Source organism: Saccopteryx leptura, chromosome X, assembly GCF_036850995.1.
Source record: "Saccopteryx leptura isolate mSacLep1 chromosome X, mSacLep1_pri_phased_curated, whole genome shotgun sequence".
Classification (NCBI taxonomy): domain Eukaryota; kingdom Metazoa; phylum Chordata; class Mammalia; order Chiroptera; family Emballonuridae; genus Saccopteryx; species Saccopteryx leptura.
In genome coordinates, this window is record NC_089516.1 from 71,960,202 (window position 1) to 71,978,895 (window position 18,694).

General features: G+C 37.5%; 1 pseudogene; it reads left to right on the plus strand.

The window, feature by feature from the left end:
- Nucleotides 1-2,151: 2,151 nt before the first annotated feature.
- On the plus strand, nucleotides 2,152-13,317 carry LOC136386368 (mortality factor 4-like protein 2; annotated as a pseudogene).
- Nucleotides 13,318-18,694: the final 5,377 nt, after the last annotated feature.

The following is an 18,694-nucleotide window of genomic DNA, read 5'->3' on the forward strand; positions in this document are numbered from 1 at the left end:
GGAAGCCATACTAGCTTATTAATGACTACTTAGGGAGGTAAGACCGATTTTCTTATGATTTCTAGTCTTTGGCAAAGACAAGAGTTCAGGTAGTATACACATAAAGTCTCCTTCTTCTCCTTCTCCTCCTCTCCTCTCCTCTCCTATTCTCTTTCTTTCTCTCTTGCTGTGAGGGTTTCTTTAATATTGTTTCTTTTGGTGGCAGTATTGCTCCACTAAAATATAACCATTCATTCCTCCCATCTTTTGCTTTTGAAAAACACCTACAACTGAAACAAATGTTTTTAACTTGCAAACAGTGACTGGGATTTGCATCTAAGGAAGAATCTCTGGAAATCATCCTAAAAATTCTCTGCTCAGGTTTTTATGATTATGTAGGAAAAGGTCAAACATATCCCATGATCTCTTGTCTGTTTTTTTCCTCCTTTTTTTCTTTTCAACAACTCCATGGTCATAAAATATAAACCTGCTTATTATAGAAAATTTGAAAAATACATAAAAAATTAATGAAAAAATAAATATTATCCATAGTCCCATAAACATGAGAGAGAACTACTGCTAACAGTTTAAAGTACATCTCCCCAGTGTATTTTCTTTGTACACATTTTCATATAATTGTAATCATATGGTACATATAATTTAGTGTTTTACTTTTTATCACATATATCATAATCATGTTTACTGCTCTTTATTTTTATGTTTTAATGCTCCTTAAAACATTTTATATATCAATTTTTATATATCAATTTTATATAATATTTTTAATGAAATATTTTCTCTTAAATGAGATTTAGATTTTTTTCTAAAATTGCATGATTTTATACAGAATTTAATTTAATCAATAAACTGAGTGCCTCCTTTTTCAAATGGACAAAATACATCTCGGAGGAAACAATACAAATGATAATAAGGTTCTAGTTTATATTGAATAATGTTAATATTTGAGGTGTTTTCTCATACTGCCCCAAACTCACTTATTCAAGGAAGAGGAAAAAAATTATTCTAAAACTCTTTAGAAGAAGAAACAAAAAAATAAACAAATGGGACAAAATAAAAAGGTTTTGCACAGTAAAGGAAACCATCAACAAAACCAAAAGACAGTGGACTGAATGGGTGTAGATATATACTAGTGTTAACGGCTTTCTAACCAAAGCTTATAATAACCGCATACAACTCAACATAAAAATACCCAATTAAAAATGTTTAAAGTCACAATAAATTAAAATTAATAAAAAAAATTATAGCAAAAATATAACCAGAGGGGGGGAAATAGAAGAGCAAAATCATAATTATGAAAATGTTTGGAATTTGGCTATTAAAGAGTAAAATACATACAGATATATTGAACTTTTGAATCACTAAAGATATGAGACATTTAGTAAAAATATAATACAAAAATAAATAAATTTTTTTAAAATGTTCAAAGTATCTAATTGACAGTTCTTCAAAGAAGAACAGAAGGCCAATAGACAGATGAAAAGATGTTCAACATTATTAATAATCAGAGAAATGCAAATTAAGACCTTATTGAAATATTACCTCACACCTTTCAGAATGGCTATCATCAACAAATCAATAAACAAGTGTTGAGAATGTGGAGAAAAGAGAATCTTCATGCACTGATGATGTAAATCAGACTGGTACAAACATGATGAAAAATTGTGGGATTTTCCTCTCAAAATTAAAATTGGAACTGCCTTATGACCCTGTGATTACACCCTGAACAAACCCAAAACACTAATTTGAAAGATTATATGCACCCTTATGTTCATTGCAAGAACAAGATATAGAAGCATCTGAAGATCAATGGATGAGTGCATATCAAATCTTTGGTACATATATACAATGGAATATTACTTGACCAAAAATAAGAATAAAATCTTAACTATGGCTGTTGGAGGAATGACAATGATAACATTGGCTGCTGATAGGAACTGGATTCCTTTTTCAGGCCATTCTCAGAATAGCTTAGTTTGCTGTATAGTAAGGATCAAATAATCTGATCCTAATTACAGAATATATGGTTATATCTTCCACCTAATCTTTCCAGATCATCCCAGAAGTTCTATAAGATTACATCTGGAGAAACACTGGAGCTGTTGAAAGAGAAAGAAGGAAGTGGATTATTGGTTGAAATAAAATCAAGATTGAATGAGTACCAGAAAGCAGGGTTCTTAAACTTGTGGACAACAATCTGCAGCAGAAGACAACTTCAGAAAAACAAATAGAAGCAATATGCAGAGCAGTAAATTGAGAGGGGCCTCCTCAGGAAAGAAGACAGCTGGTCCATAGCAAAAGAATCTTGAACCAACCCTCTGAGGCAGATGGGTAGGGGGGTGGTCACTCTGAGGAGAACCTCCTTCAGGATCCACGAGGAAGACAAGAAAGAACAAATAGAAGAATCGTGGAAATGGAGAATGTGGCAGTACCATAAAATCCCCTCAGTCAGCTCAAAAGAATAGGGCCTGGGCTATCCCCACATCTGAAAGTAAGGGAGCCTTTAAAGGAAAATAAAAATTAAAAAAAAAAAAAACAAGTTAAAGTGAAGTTTCCTAAATATTAAAATCATGGCTTATTGATGACTGGGATGTGGTTATCAGGCAGAAGAAGCTGTTTCAACTTCCTGTTAAGAAAAATATAGGTGCCTTTCTGAAAATTATGCAACTTGCAAGCAATAACAAGGAAATATCAATTATAAGGAATATGCAGTGAATGAAGTCATTGAAGGAATAAAAGACTACTTAGAGGTAATTTTGGGCACTCAGCTGCTCTACAAATTCAAGAGGACCCAGTGCGCTGAAATCCTCTGGCCTCACCTACATGTGCTCATGTCTCAGGATTATGGTGTACCACATCTACTGTGATTATTCATAAAAATCAGAGCAATGTTGGCTTATACACCCCTTGATTTTAAAAAGGGGCTTTGCATGATTATTGAGCTATCTACATGATTTATGGCAAAGAATGCTGTCTCTATTTACTGCCAGTAATGACAAAGTTGCTTCAGCTGAGTAGCACTACGAAGCCTTGAGAGAATCCTCTGACCACTCACTGTTATATCTGATATCTATAAACTATCTTTTATTTTCTTAATTTATTGAATTTATTGGGGTGACATTGGTGAATAAATCTGTACAGGTTTCAGGTGCACAAATCTACAACACATCAACTGCACATTATATTGTGTATTCACCACCTCAAGTTAAGTCTCTTTCCATCACCATTTATCCTCCTTTTACCCTCCTCTAATTCCTCCCACCCTCTCTCCCTCTTGTAATCCCTATACTGTTTACTGTGTCTAATTTTTTTGTGTGCTTAATCCCTTTACCTTTGTTACCCAGCCACTCAATATCCCTCCCCTCTGACAGCCATCAGTCTGTTTTCTATATCTATGAGTCTGTTTCTATTTGTTTTTTACTTTATTTTGTTCATTAGATTCCACGTATGTGAATCATACGGTATTTGTCTTCCTCTGACTGGCTTATTTCACTTAACATAATAATCTCCAGGCCCATCCATGCTGTTGCAAAAGGTAAGATTTCCTCCTTTCTATGGCTGAGTAGTATTCCATTGAGTAAATGTACCACTCATCTACTGATGGGCACTTGAGATGCTTTCAAACCCTGTATTGTAAATAATGTAGCATAAATATAGGGGTGCATATACTCTTTTGAAATAGTGTTTTGAGTTTCTTTAGATATATTGCAGAAGTGGAATAGCAGGGTCATAAGGCAGTTGTGTTTTTAATTTGTTGAGGTAACTCCATACTGTTTTTCAAAGTGGTTGCACCAATCTGCATTCCTATCAACAGTGCATGAGGGTTCCTTTTTCCTACATCCTCATCAACATTTGTTTCCCTTTTATTGATGGTAGCCAGCCATTCTGAGAGGTTAGTTATGTGATATCTCATTGTGGTTTTAATTTGCATTTCTCTGATGATTAGTGACATTGACCATCTTTTCATATATCTATTGGCCATCTGTATGTCCTCTTTGGAGAAGTATCTATTCAGAAATTATGCCCATTCCTTAATTGGATTGTATTTTTGTTTGTGTGTATTTGTGTGTTGTATAAGTTCTTTGTACATTTTGGATATTTAGACATTATCAGATGTACTGGCAAATATGTTCTCACATTCAGTGTGTTGTCTTTTAATTTTGTTGATGATTTCCTTTGCTGTACAAAATTGTACTTTACTATAGTCCCATTTGTTTATTTTTCTCATTTCCCTTGCACTAGGTGATATATCAGAAAAAAATATTGCTACAAAAAGTGTCCAGTATTTTACTGCTTATGATTTCTTCTAGAATTTTTATAGTTCCAAGTCTAACATTTAAGTCTTTAATTTATTTTGGATTTATTTTTGTGTATGGTGTGGAAAGGTAATCCAGTTTCATTTTTTGCACATATATGCTGTGGTGGGATTCAGCTGGCTTGCACTGGTTCGGCAGAACTGATAACTAATTTTTTGTTGAGTTTGGAGAACCAGTTGTTAAAATGGCACTTGCAATCAGGGTTGTCTCTACAGTGGGTGCCTGAGCAGCTGCCCAATGTGGAAATCGCAAATTTACATTCCTTATTCTTTTGTAGTGTTCATCTATGTAACAGTGTACTTCTAAGTGCCTGTAGTAATGTTCATTCTGTCCACAGGTAAAAAAAATTGACAGAGCTATGCTTGTATTATTTATTTATTCATTTCATAAAACTCATTATACTTTTGACAAAATACTACATTTTAATTCCCTCACATTTGTTACTTCAGGAAACAAACATATAACATGAAGAGAAAAAGTGTCAAACAACCAGGGGGTGACAAGTCATTAGGTCATTAAGTCATTAGAGCAGAGAATCATTTGTTAAATTATATGAATCCCCCCACTGCATCTATGTCCAATTTTCCCAACACCATATGTTAAATAGGCTATCTGTACCCCACTGAGTGTTTTTTGCCTCTTCTGTCAAATATTAATTGACTATAAAGACATGGGTTTATTTCTGAGCTCTTTATTCTGTTCCATTGATCTGTATGTCTGTTTTTAATGCTAGTATCATGTTGTGTTGATTACTATGACCTTGTAGTATAGTTTGATATTAGGTAGTGTGATTCTTCCAACATTCTTCTTCTCTCTCTAGATTCCTGTTGCTATCCAGCATACTTTGTTGTTCTATATGCATTTTTGGAATATTTTATCTAATTCTGTGACATAAGCCACTGATATCTTGATAGAAATTGCATTGAGCCTGGCCACACCAAGCAATGGTGCAGCGGATAGAGTATCAGACTGAGATGCAGAGAACGCAGGTTCAAAACCCTGAGGTTGCCAGTGTGAGCACGGGCTCATTGGCTTGAGCATGGGCTCACTAGCTTGAGTAGGGGGTCACTGGCTTGAGTGGGGCATCATAGACATGACCCCATTGTCAACGGCTTGAGCACAAAGGTCACTGGCTTGAAGCCCAATGTCACTGACTGGAGACCAAGGTCACTGACTTGAGCATGGGGTCACACACTCTGCCATAGTCCTCCAGTCAGGGCACATATGAGAAAGCAATCAATGAACAACTAAGGTGCCACAACGAAGAGTTGATGCTTCTCATCTCTCTCCCTTCCTGCCTGTCTGTTTCTATCTGTCCCTCTCTCTGTCTCTCTCTCTGTCTCTGTCTCTCTCACTAAAAAAAAAGAAATTGCATTGACTCTCTAGATTGCTTTGGCTAATATGGACATTTTAATGATGCCAATTCTTTCTATCCATTAACATGGATTGTTGGTATATTTACATTATTTCCTAAAATATCTGGCAAAGAATGCAGTGTCTCTGTTTACTGACAGTGATTACAAAGTGGCTTCAGCTGAGTACCACCACAAAGCCCTGTGTCTACTGAACACTCCTTGTTATGTCTGGCATATAAACACTCTTATCTTTCTTAGTCTTTTTCTTGTATAATTGATGTTCTTTATAATTGTTAATGTATAACAGGGCTTTTGTTTTAGTTTGATTTCTGTTGTGTTTAAACAGAAAACAAAAGTAGTGCAAGCTCCTTTTCTCATTTCAGAGATGCTACTGGTATATACAGTAATTATACAACAAAGAAACATTCAGTAGAACATTTTCTTGCATAGTTGACAACACTGCTTGCATGCTGCTGGTTCTATCCTTTTGACACCACACAATTTTATAATTATGTGTTGATGCTACATGACAAAATAACTTAATTCCTAGCACCAATGGTTCAATTTAATGTGTATACTCAAAAATCCATGGATTTGTGCTCTATTTTTTTAATCGTGTTTGAAGTAAAACAGCCCATCCTCCGTAAATCCATCTATGTTTTTCTGTAGGCATGCTGTCTTTGCTCAAATTGCTGAAGGATGTTAGTTTGTCTCATAGTTTTTGTATTTGAGTCTAATGCACATTTTAACATGATAGAGGCAGTGCGTTATTGTGTAGCCATGGTTTTCTGGAGGAGTCAGTGATTTAGAAATTATATTTCAGATCTTAAATAAAATTTGTTTCTAAATTTCAAAGCAAAGAAAAAAAGGAATGAAATCTTACCATTTTCAACAGTGTGGATGGACCTAGAGTGTATTATGCTAAGAAAAATAAGTCAGGCAGAGAAAGACAAACACTATTTCACTTATATGGGGGGAGGATCTAAAGAACAATATAAATGAACAAATAAAACAGAAATAGACTCATAAATACAGAGAACAGGCAGATGGTTGCCAGAGGGGAGGGGGTTTGGTGGACTGGGTAAAAATAAGTGAAGAAATTTAGAAATACAGATTGATAGTTACAAAATAGTCATGGGCATGCAAAGTATAGCATAGAAAATACCATCAATAATATTGTAATAACTATGTATGGTGGCAGATATATACTGGAAATATTAGGGAGAACACTTTATAAAGTATATGATTTTCTAACCATCATGCATTACGCCTGAAACTAATACAAAATCATATTGAATGGAAACTTTAATTGAAAAAAAGCAATTTAATATATATATATATATATATATATATATATATATATATATATATATATATATATAATGGAATAATACTCAGGCATAAAAATGAATGAATTCTAGCCACTTGCAATAACATGAATTGGCCTAGAATGTATTATGCTAAGTGATATATATCAGACAGAAAAGGACCAATACCATCAGCTTTCACTTTTATGTGGACTCCTAAAATAAAATAATTGAACAAGCAAAACAGAAACAGGCTCAAAGCTATTGAGAACAAACTGATGGTTTCCTAAGGTGGGGAGTAGGGTATGGGTGAAAAAGATGAAGGGGAATAAAGGTACAGACTTTCAGTTATAAAATAACTGATGTAATGTACAGCATAGAGAGTATAGCCAGTAATATAATAATTTTCTGTGGGGTAAGATGTACACTCATCTTAACATGGCAATCACTTTATTAGGTATATAAATGTTGAATAGTTCATTGTATACCTGAAACACCCACCCACGTCTGCCAGAGGCTGGGTAAAGGAAGTGATATTTTGGTAAGGCTTTGTGTTTACTATAAAGGTTCTAGGGCTTGAATGTACTTATCACACTCTGGTGCCTAGTTAAAGTTCTGCAAGAAATAATTACCTTGTATCTTGGGCAGTCTTCAGCCTACAGAGCATGGGGCTAATCAAGTGCCATATGTCTTGCAGAGTTTTTAATTTTCTGGTGGCTGTATTTCTGGCACATGATTATGTTTCTTGAGATTCCTTAGGCACTTTATTAATGAACTCTGAGTTTCTCACAAGTTTTGTCTCCTGGAGAAGCCAAGCAGTAGTGTGCAAGGTACAGAGAAGGTACAGAGAGAAATAGTTGGCAACTTTGAGGATATGTGCTTCCACTGGTAAGGTATGTCCTAAAAGACAAGAGCTGTCAAAGTGTCACTTGAGGTTGACCTCTCTGAGGCCCTAATGAACTCTGGCCTTGACTTCAAAGAATTTTGAGTTCTACACTATGCTCAGCTACTAACTCCCTGTGTGCCTTTGAGCAGACAATTTCACTTCCCTGAGCTGCTCAGTTTTCTGAAACCTCTTCCAGCTCAAACATTCCATAATTCATGGAAGCTTAATAGTAGTGGGAATTGTCCTGCTTATGGTAATAATGGTTTGAGGAAATAAATGAATAGACTAGGTAAAACTTGACCTTCTCAGGAAATATAAAACATTTTCCCAATAAACTGTGCATCTCCTAAAACAGTTTCCAGTCTGTAAAATCTGTATGAGTCAGCTTTATGATGAGCCAGTGACCTGGTCTCAAGCCACCAACCTTGGCCTTCAAGTCAGCAACCTTTGGGCTCAAGCCAGCAACCATGGAGTCACGTCTATGATCTCACACTCAAGCCAGCGAACCTGCACTCAAGCTAGTGAACCCATATTCAAGTCAGATGAGCCCATGCTCAAGCCAGAAACCTCGGGGTTTCTTAGCTGAGTTTTCTACATCCCAGGCCAATACTCTATCCCCTGTACCACTGCCTGGTCAAACTTAGACACCTATTATTCTTATATTGCTTTTTCTGATAAGGTCAGATAGTTTTTGTATACTTTGTCATCATTAAAAACTCTTAGGTCTCTCTCTTCCCTCTGCATCTTTTCTAGATTTCTCACTTTGGTATCATTAACTCTTGTGAAATGTCAGTTTTCTGTTATGCCACTGATATACCCTCCACCCTGATACTAGGATGAAGGGTGGTGAGTTCTGGGAGACTGGGGAACTGCAAGATTTTGCTTCCTTTGTTTCCTCCTGGAGTGTGGACCACAGGTGGATTGCAGACTGCAGGTGGACCACAGGAAAACTGGCAGTGTCCCAGAACTGTATCCCCCACCCAGGTCCCTGCACTACTCTAATTGTTCACTCCTGTGCAATTGCCCACAGAATCTCTCTGCTTCTCCCAGCAGAAGGAACCCCAAAACCAAGTTTTTCCCCTCTCTTGGATGAACCCTGCCCCTGAGCTCTCCGATGCAGGCTGAACCCTTGGTTCTCTTTATTTTTTGCCTCCCCTGTCTGCTCCCACTTGCCCACTTTTAGTTGCTTCAATGTGCAAATTTTTCAGGTGTTTGTTTGCTGAGCTGTGGTCACTTCCTTGAGTTATAGCTATTTAAATTGTTGAAATCTCAAGGGGAGAAACCAGGGAGATGCCTCATGCAGTTGTTCCTCAGATGTCACTCTATTTATGGTGTTTGAGGAGGGACGCAATTACCATTTGACAAGCATCATGTAGAGAAGGTCAGATATCAGGTGAGGAATTGGATTAATTTTTCAGAGTTCCCTTTATATCCTGAGAGGTCATCATTTTAGTGGTCAACTAATAGAAAGAAAATTTTATTCATGAGGTCTGAAATTCCAAGTAAGGAAATGCCTATATGCAACCATTCATAAGGCTGGTCCAGACCACTGGCCACTTGACAAATATTTGCCTTCTTAAATACTTTATCTTAAGCTAGCACTTTTAACATTGTTTTCCAAATTTCAAATTTTATGTCTCTTACAGTCTATACTCTCCTCTCTCCTCTGTTTCTTCATGTGTAAATTGAATTATTTGAATCACAATATCACAAGGTTGTTGAGATTCAAATGTAATAATGAATATTTTAAAAAGTTATTTAAGTTGTAAAGAACTAGGATTATTGCTGTTATTATATTCACCAGCTTGAGTAAAATTTTTCCTCCAACAGAATTTAAAGAATGATCATTTCCCCAAGGTAGAAAGAGGCAGATAGTTTCCTGAGTGATTTCCTCCAGGACCTCTAACTGATGATTGTTAACTAACAATCACCTCTAAAATCATTTACTTTTCCCACTAGAGACTTTTGCATTAAAATGAAGAGAAATCATTGAAAGCAAAGAGTAGATGAGGGTAGGAGAGTATAGTGTAAACCTGCAGGAGCTACATAAGAGATTGGGAGAGGAGGCTGGCTATAACAAAATCAGAAATAGAACGTATAAAAGCCAAAGTGAATCAAATAGTCAGTGTCTTATGCAGATGCTCTAGTACTTTCTAAATAAACTTTTTAGAAATCTGTCCTTCTTTTGTACAAAAGTGGTTAGGTGGTGTCACCTTCGTTTAGAAATCATTGTTCTAAATCTGGGGGCTCTGAAAAAGTATAAAAGCCTCTACTTTCTTTGGCACACGTATGATGGGTGGGGCACTTCATCACTGCAAATGGGTTGGCTGAAAAAACAGTATAATGGGAAAGGGAACTGGGTTCCTGGAATGAACTCTGGGGCTGGCAAAAACAGCTGATATTATTCTCTATACTCCCAGCAGTTTCTAGGAAACAATCATTGTTTACCTTTTGAGGAGAAGAAGAAAAAAATGACACTTTCTTTCACTGGGGAGAAAAAAAAAAATATATTTCTCTCTGCCTAATTGTCTCTGGGATGGAGCTTGTTTATTTATCAGCTGCTACGAATCAACTGTTTACTGAAGCCAAGTCCAAGGTCACAGGACCTATGTAATGAGAGGATGCATCACTGAAGAATCGTGGATATCAGCATCACTGGGCCTAGGAACACCTCAGTACTCATGCGTAAAGCCCTTCTCAGCTGTCCCTCTTTCTCTTATTTTCTCCTTGACTTCTATCTGCTTCAATCTATTCTCTTTTTATTTCTCCCCACTTTATTTTCTTTGTCTTTTATTTCTTACCTTCTCTTTCCTAGTTTTCCTCCATTGTCCTTGTTCTACATTCTTCCTATCTTCTCTTCCCAATATATGGGTTTCTTCTGCTTCTTATCATCCCCAGCTTGCTCAGATTTCATGTAGATGTGCATCTGGAGACATTTCCATCCTCACCTCAGAAAACAAGACAAACAAAAAAACAAAACGAACAAACAAAAAACAGATTCAAGGCTTTTATTAACTCATCTCCTTGGTCTCCCAGCCAGGGAAAGATTGCTTCCCAAATAGATTCTACTTTACCTTATTTCAATTCAAAGTGAAATGACTCAAACCAAGGGACTTTTATATCTTCCCTTGGGAATGACCATTCCATGGTTTAATACTACATGCTTTCAGTTTTTCCTTCTCCTTTGTCTAATATTTCCTTTGCTTCATTTTACCCATTATTCATTGTTACATTATCTGGTTCCACATGAAACCTTCCTTAGTGTTTATTGCTTTTTAGATCTCAAATGTACTTATCACACTCCCACTGGGTAATGCTTTTGAACCCTAGAAAGTTCTGTTCCATGGCCACTACTTCATAAGGTAGTTATTAACATCACCATTTTGAAAATATGTAAATTGTGACCTGAACGGATTGAGAAAATTACATAAGAACAGAGTTAGAAAGGCCCAGACATTTAAAACTAGATCTGCTTGATTCCAAAGACCATCACAGTCCGTTCACAACACCACAACAAAGCTCAGCATAGCTTATTTTTGAAAAAAAAAAACAACAAAAAAAAACCTCACAAAATTCTTCTAGTCACTTGATCAACCTTCAGATCTAGCCCAAATTTCATTTGAAAATTTGATTTTGAGTACACTAAAGCCAACATGGTATATTAGAAGAACTCCTAGGCTTTAGTTCTAGACACACACACATGCGCATGTGCACACACACACATACACACACACATTCTATAACCCCATATACAGTATGTGTGCCAAGTATTAATCTAAGTACATTTTGTATATTGATTCATTTTGTTATTTGAATTTTACAGATTGGAAAACTGAAGCAAGTGAAATCAATCTGCTATTAAGTAGCAAAATTAGGCCCAAACCCAGGTAGTCAAGCCTATGGTCTCAACATTATCTCTTACCAAACACCTGGATAACCTTATTCCACTGGTCCTGTTTTACTTTCCCCATATACAAAATAAGCAGGTTAAACTTATGCAAAGATCTACAAATTGTGCTTTGAGGAAGCCTGAGGTTCCAAAGAGGTATCTGAGCAGCTAGAGAAAATAAAGAAGAAGGTAGAAAAGGGGAGACCAGCAGTGCTCTAGGTCACCCAGCTTGCATTCAGATCAGACCAGATCTTCTTTCATCCGTTTTATGTATTGGAGTTCCCCCACAACAAAAATGTTCAAAAATACATTTAAATGATGAAGCAAGTGGGTAGCAGAATGTTTTTAAAAAGGCAATCCCCTTTCCTTTTATTTTAGTGTTCACCTGTATCTAGCTTTTGTATTTAGTCTCTCACTAGAGGCTATCTATTTTTATGAACTTCATGTTTAACCCAAGACACTGAAAGTTGCATCTGTGTTTCCACATGATTTTGTTTGAGACCTTTCCTCTGCGATCAAGAAATCAGCTCTGTCATCTTCTTTATCCAGTCATCTATTGACGAAACAAGATAGAAGGTGACAGAGGACAATCTGACTTTGGGTGATGGGTATGCAACATAATTGAACGACAAGATAACCTGGACTTGTTATCTTTGAATATATGTATCCTGATTTATTGATGTCACCCCATTAAAAAAATTAAATAAATAAATAAATAAAAAGAAATCAGCTCTGGAGAGTGACATCAGAGAAATGGTGCCATGAAGGGTGCTCCCGATATCTCCCCCTGAAATTTCAACAAATTCAACAACTAGAGACAGAGAAACAATTCCAGGAGCATCTGAAATACACATACATCAAACAAAGGTACATTGGGTGAATAGGTGGCTGAATATATAATCCACTCTGAAGGAAATAAGATGGAGACGGAGAAGAGTATTCCGCTTTCCTTGCTGACCTGAGGAAGGGCTGCTTTCACTTGGAACTTAGAGGAAGGGAGGGCTAGGGAAGAGGGAAGAGGTGAGTGCACCATTGACTCAGCCTGAGATACAGATGCAGAGCTAGCACCAGGGGCAGACCCAGGCAGAGGTGGCCGAGTGGTTGCCTATGGAGACTGATTCTGGAATCAGCAGCTTTAGGCTTTGTTCACTCCCAGTCTCCCGGTCTGCAATTGCAGGCAGTGTGTGAATGGTTCCAACTGGCACTTTCATGGACAGAGGGGCTGGGCTGGAGACTGTCAGCAGTGGCCTCCTGCATGAGCTGTAGCCAGAATTTCTGTGTAAAACTTGCTCCCCGACCAACAGTGTGCGGGAAGTGCACAAGGGCTAGGTTCCCTACACCTGGACCTGTCCGGGCAGGCTGCCTCCACCAGCTGATACAGGCTACAAAGCAGATTCCTGAGAAACAGACCTGTGGAAGTGGTGGGGGGCAGGGCACACAGGCAGCCTCTGGAGAGCAGACCTGTGGAACACGGAGCCAAAATAGACATACCCCGGAACCCTTAGAAAGGAGCCTAGCCCACAGTCTGCTCACTGCTCTGCCTGCTTACACTGGTGGCTCTGGCTGACAAGGCATTCTTACTTAGAGCTGCGATTTGAGTGGACCCAGAGGAGGGCCATGGTAGTTCTTAGGGCCTCTTGCTCTGCAGGCAGTGGATGAGGCAGTGTCCTGCCATACAGGTTAAAAAACACATTCCCATGGAGCAGACCTCAAAGAACACTGTGGAGGTTAGGCAGGCTGGGCTGTAGGCTTCCCAGCAAGGGCGAATCCTGTGGAGAGCAGACCAGCAGAGTGCTGAGGCAAATTTAACTAGACATACCTGGGGAACCTTAGAAAGGAGCCTAACCAGAAGTCAGCTCACTGCCCTGCATGGTTACACTGGTGGCTCTGGTTGACAAAGCCTTACACAGAGCTGTGCTTTGAGCAGACCTAGAAGAGAGACATGGCAGCTTTTAGGATCTCTTGCTCTGCAGGCAGTGACTGGGGCATCTTCCCGCTAGCCAATACAGGTTACAAAGTACAAAAAGCCTGAGGAGAGTAGACCCATGGAGCACTGAAGCATACTAGACATTCCTGGAGGCTCGTAGAAAGACACCTGAAAAGCAATCAGCTTCCAGAAGTGCCTGCTTATGCTGGCAGCTCTGGCTGGCAAAGCCTTACAAAGAACCGTGCTTTGACCAGGGATAGAGGAAGATTTGTTAGCTTTTAGAACCTCTTGCTCTCCAAGCAGTGGCTGAGGCAACTTCACATCTGAGTCCCCAGACTACTGGCTCAGGAAGGAGAGATGTGGGGAGAGGCTCTGGAAAAGTGGACTCTCCCATTGTCGGGGCCTGCAAACACTAACAAGCCCCCACCTACAATGAGACTGAAGCCTAGTTTATGTCATCACCATAGCAACACATCAACTGCAAACCTCTGCCTAAGAGTGCCACAGGGGCAGAACTTGGGGTACAGCATGACCAGCCAAAAAGAGAGAGAAGAAAAAAGGAAAAAGATAACCTGTCAAAACCAGAAAAAATCCACAGTCCTTATAACTATTAGCATTTTTATTGTATTTTTTATCTTTTTATTCTTCCACATTGGCCATTTTATCCTCTTTTGGTTTTATTCTTTCCTTTTCATTTTGAACTTCATTACACGTAAGTGTTACAGTTTTCATTCTTGTTGTTGTTGTTGTTTTTTCTGTGAGGGTTACATTCCAAAAACCTTAACTCTTTTTTCTCTCTCTCCTATTTTGTTTCTTCTTTTCTCTTCATTTTTTCTCTCATCCAATCCTCACTAACAAATAAATTATTTTATTCTGGATTCAAATTTTTTCTTTGTGGCATTTTGTGTGCTTTTCACTTCACTTTTTATCTCTTTAGCATTTCGCCCCAACTGTGGCTCTCCATTCTAGGTAGTTTTTGTTCCACTAAACACAATAGAATTTTCATTTTTTACTATACTTTTCTTTTTCTCTTTGGTTTTTTTTTCTTTTCTCTTTCACTATTTCTCTCATTTGACCATCAATTACAAACAAGTAAGTTTATTCTTCATTTAAATTTTTCTTTGTGGCATTTTGTAGGTTCTTCCTGTATTTTTCTCTTTGCCACTTCTCCCCAACTCAAGACCTTCATTCTATATAGTTTTTGTTCCAGTTAGCACAATAGAATTTCCATTTTTTCACTGTATTTTCTCAAAAAAAATTTATTGCTTTAATTTTAATTATTTATTATTTTTATCAACTCTTATTAGTGTTATTAACAATACCATTCTCAAATGCCATTAAGAAAAAAAGAAATCAAATATCATGGATGCAAAAGAGAGAGATGTAGCTCAGATACATGAGGAAAAATCTATGGAAAAAAATTTTAATAGCTTGCAAACCCAGGAGTTAAATGACAAAAAATTTAAAATGGAAGTCCTAAAACTACTCAGGGATATACAAGAAAGCACAGAAAGGCAATTTAAGGAGCTCAAAAAATAATTCAATGAACAGAAAGAATACATCACCAAGAAAATAGAAACTATGAAAATGAATCAAACAGAGATGAAAAACTCAATTCCTGAACTGAAAAATGAGGTAACAAGCTTAGCTAGTAGAACAGGCTGAATAGAGGACAGAATAAGTGACATAGAAAACAGACAACTTGAGGCACAACAGAGAGAAGAAGAGAGAGACTCACAAATTACAAACAATGAGAAAGTCAGAAAGGAATTGTCTGACTCCATCAGAAAGAACAACATAAGAATAATGGTTATATCAGAAGGAGAAGAGAGAGAAAATGGAATGGAGAACATATTCAAACAAATAATAGACGAGAACTTCCCAAGTCTGTGGAAAGAATTAGAGCCTTGAATTCAAGAAGCAAACAGAACACTGAGTTATCTTAACCCTAACAAACCTACTCCAAGGCACATCATAATGAAATTGGCAAAAACCAATGACAAAGAAAAAATTCTCAAGGCAGCCAGGGAAAAGGAAAATACACCATATAAAAGAAGGCCCATTAGATTATCATCAGATTTCTCAGCAGAGAAATTTCTCAGCAGAGACTGGCCATGCCAGTCGAGATGTGGATGGTACAGAGCAAAGTTCAGTGTGTTCTGTGGCTCGCTAAATTTGAATCCGTGACCAAAGTGCAATGTGAATATCGGCACGTTTATAATGAAGCGTCACCACATAAGAATAACATTACTGGGTGGGATAAGCAGTTCAAGGAAACTGGCAGTTTGGTGGAGAAACCCCGTTCTGGTAGGCCATCAGTCAGTGACGAGTCTGTAGAGGCTATATGGGATAGCTACATGAGGAGCCCTAAAAAATCTGTGTGTGAGCCCACATCGAACTGCACTGAATAGGTATGAAACTGGGAGAATTTTCCTTTTATTTGGTGCAGATTTCACATTTCTATCCTCTTTTGTTGCTTTCCTGTGACCAGTCAAAAGTGCACCATAGGCCCTGGCCAGTTGGCTCAGCGGTAGAGCATTGGACTGGTGTGCGGGGGACCCGGGTTCGATTCCCGGCCAGGGCACACAGGAGAAGCGCCCATTTGCTTCTCCACCCCCCCTCCTTCCTCTCTGTCTCTCTCTTCCCCTCCCGCAGCCAAGGCTCCATTGGAGCAAAGATGGCCCGGGCGCTGGGGATGGCTCCTTGGCCTCTGCCCCAGGCGCTAGAGTGGCTCGGGTCACGGCAGAGTGACACCCCGGAGGGGCAGAGCATCGCCCCCTGGTGGGCAGAGCGTCGCCCCTGGTGGGCGTGCTGGGTGGATCCCAGTCGGGCGCATGCGGGAGTCTGTCTGACTGTCTCTCCCCGTTTCCAGCTTCAGAAAAAATACAAAAAAAAAAAAAAGTGCACAATGACTTTACAGACACACTGTATTTACCTTCCTGGTGTTGAGCTTTAGAAGTTCTTTATAAATTTTGGTTATTAACCCTTTATTGGAGGTATTAGCGAATATGTTCTCCCATTATGTGGGTTGTCTTTTTATTTTGTTAATTGTGTCTTTCACTGTGCAAAAGCTTTTTAGTTGATACAGTTCCATTTGTTTACTTTGTCCTTTATTTTACTTGCCCATAAAGATATACTGGCAAAAATATTGCTAGAAGAGATATCGGAGACTTTACTGCCTGTTTTCTTCCAAGTTGTTTATGGTTTCCTGACTTACAGTTAAGCCTTTTATCCATTTTGAGTTTATTTTTGTGAATGGTGCAAGTTGCTGGTCTAATTTCATTTTTTTGCATGTACCTGTCTAATTTTCTCAACACCATTTATTAAAGAGACTGTCTTTACTCCACTGTATGTTCTTACCTCCTTTGTCAAATATCAATTGACCATAAAGGCGGGGGTTTATTTATGGGTTCCCTGTTCTGTTCCATTGATCTATATGCCTGTTTATATGTCAGTACCAAGCTGTTTTGATTACTATGGCCTTGTAGTATAACTTGATATGAGGAACTGTGATATTTCCCCCTTTATTCTTCATTTTCAAGATTGCTGGGGATATGTGTGTTCTTTTTTGGATCCATATATATTTTTGGAATATTTGTTCTATATCTTTAACATAACATTGCCATTGGTATTTTAATAGGAAGTGCATTGAATCTATAGATTGCTTTGGGTAATATACACATTTTAATGATGTTTATTTTTTCTATCCATTATCACAGTATATGCTTCCACTTGTTTGTATCTTCCTTGATTTCTTTTTTCAATGTCTTATAGTTTTCTGAATACAAGTCCTTTACCTCCTTGGTTCAATTTACTCCTCGGTATCTTTTTGTTGTTGTTGTTGTTGCAATAGTGAATGAGATTGTTCCTTAATTTCTATTTCAGACTGTTTATTGTTGATGTATAAAAATGCCACTGATTTCTGAATATTAATTTTATATCCTGCCACCTTGCCGAATTCATTTACCAAGTCTAGCAGTTTTTTGACTGAGACTTTAGAGTTTTCTATGTAAAGTACCATGTCATCAGAAAATAATGATAGTTTTACTTCTTCTTTTCCAACTCAGATGCCTTTTATTTCTTCTTTTTGTCTGATTGCTATGGTTAGGACTTCCGGAACTATGTTGAATAAGAGTGGTGAAAGGGGTCACCTCTGCCTTGTTCTCAATTTTAAGGAGATTGCTTTTAATGTTTGTCCATTGAGTATGTTATTGACAATAAATTTCTGAGTAGTGCTTTCTGAGGCCTCATTCTTTTTGGCTCTGTGATAGAAAAACTATTTGTTCTTCCCAAGTGAGGAAGAAAATAGAAGCTGTAACACCCCTTTTTATTTTGCCTTTTCTACAGAAATATGAAACTTTTATGCTTGCTCATAGAAAAACTGATCATGTGATATTTCACTCATTGCTTCCTTATAAAATTGTTGCTACCACAGTCTCCCTTTCCAGAGAGTAAGAAAGGCACAAAGAAGATAATCGAAGTGAATAGTTACATCTAAAACTTTTAAAGGAGAAATTTCTACTGCATTGTTCAGATCATGTAAAATAAATTTGTGAATCAGAGAAGCTATGATAAATTGAGAAGTCATAATTTTGTCAACTCTTTTTAATAGTCATTTTTTAATTTTTGGTCTCTTTTACTTTTCCTTTGTTTTTATTAATGTCTCTTTTCATAATCATTATTTCTCAGTTGTGTTAAAGGTGACAAAAAAATATGTTGTTGTGTCCAAAATTGTTCTGGGTGGAAAGGAGAAGCCATGTCTTTTGAAGTGAATTGAGAAAAGGAGTACAAAGGAGATATTATTTCAAGCTATACTCTATACTCTATCATTTAGAGACTTTATTCCCAGGATTCTTCTCTACTTCAACACTGGAAATTTTTATTTGCTAGAACTAGAGGAACTATTCCTTTTGCAAAGTCACTAGAAGCTATTATTGGGCACCAAAGAATTAAACTGCCTCTACTTTCATTGATAAATATTATAGTCTATAATTTATTTTCAATGATATGCTGTTCA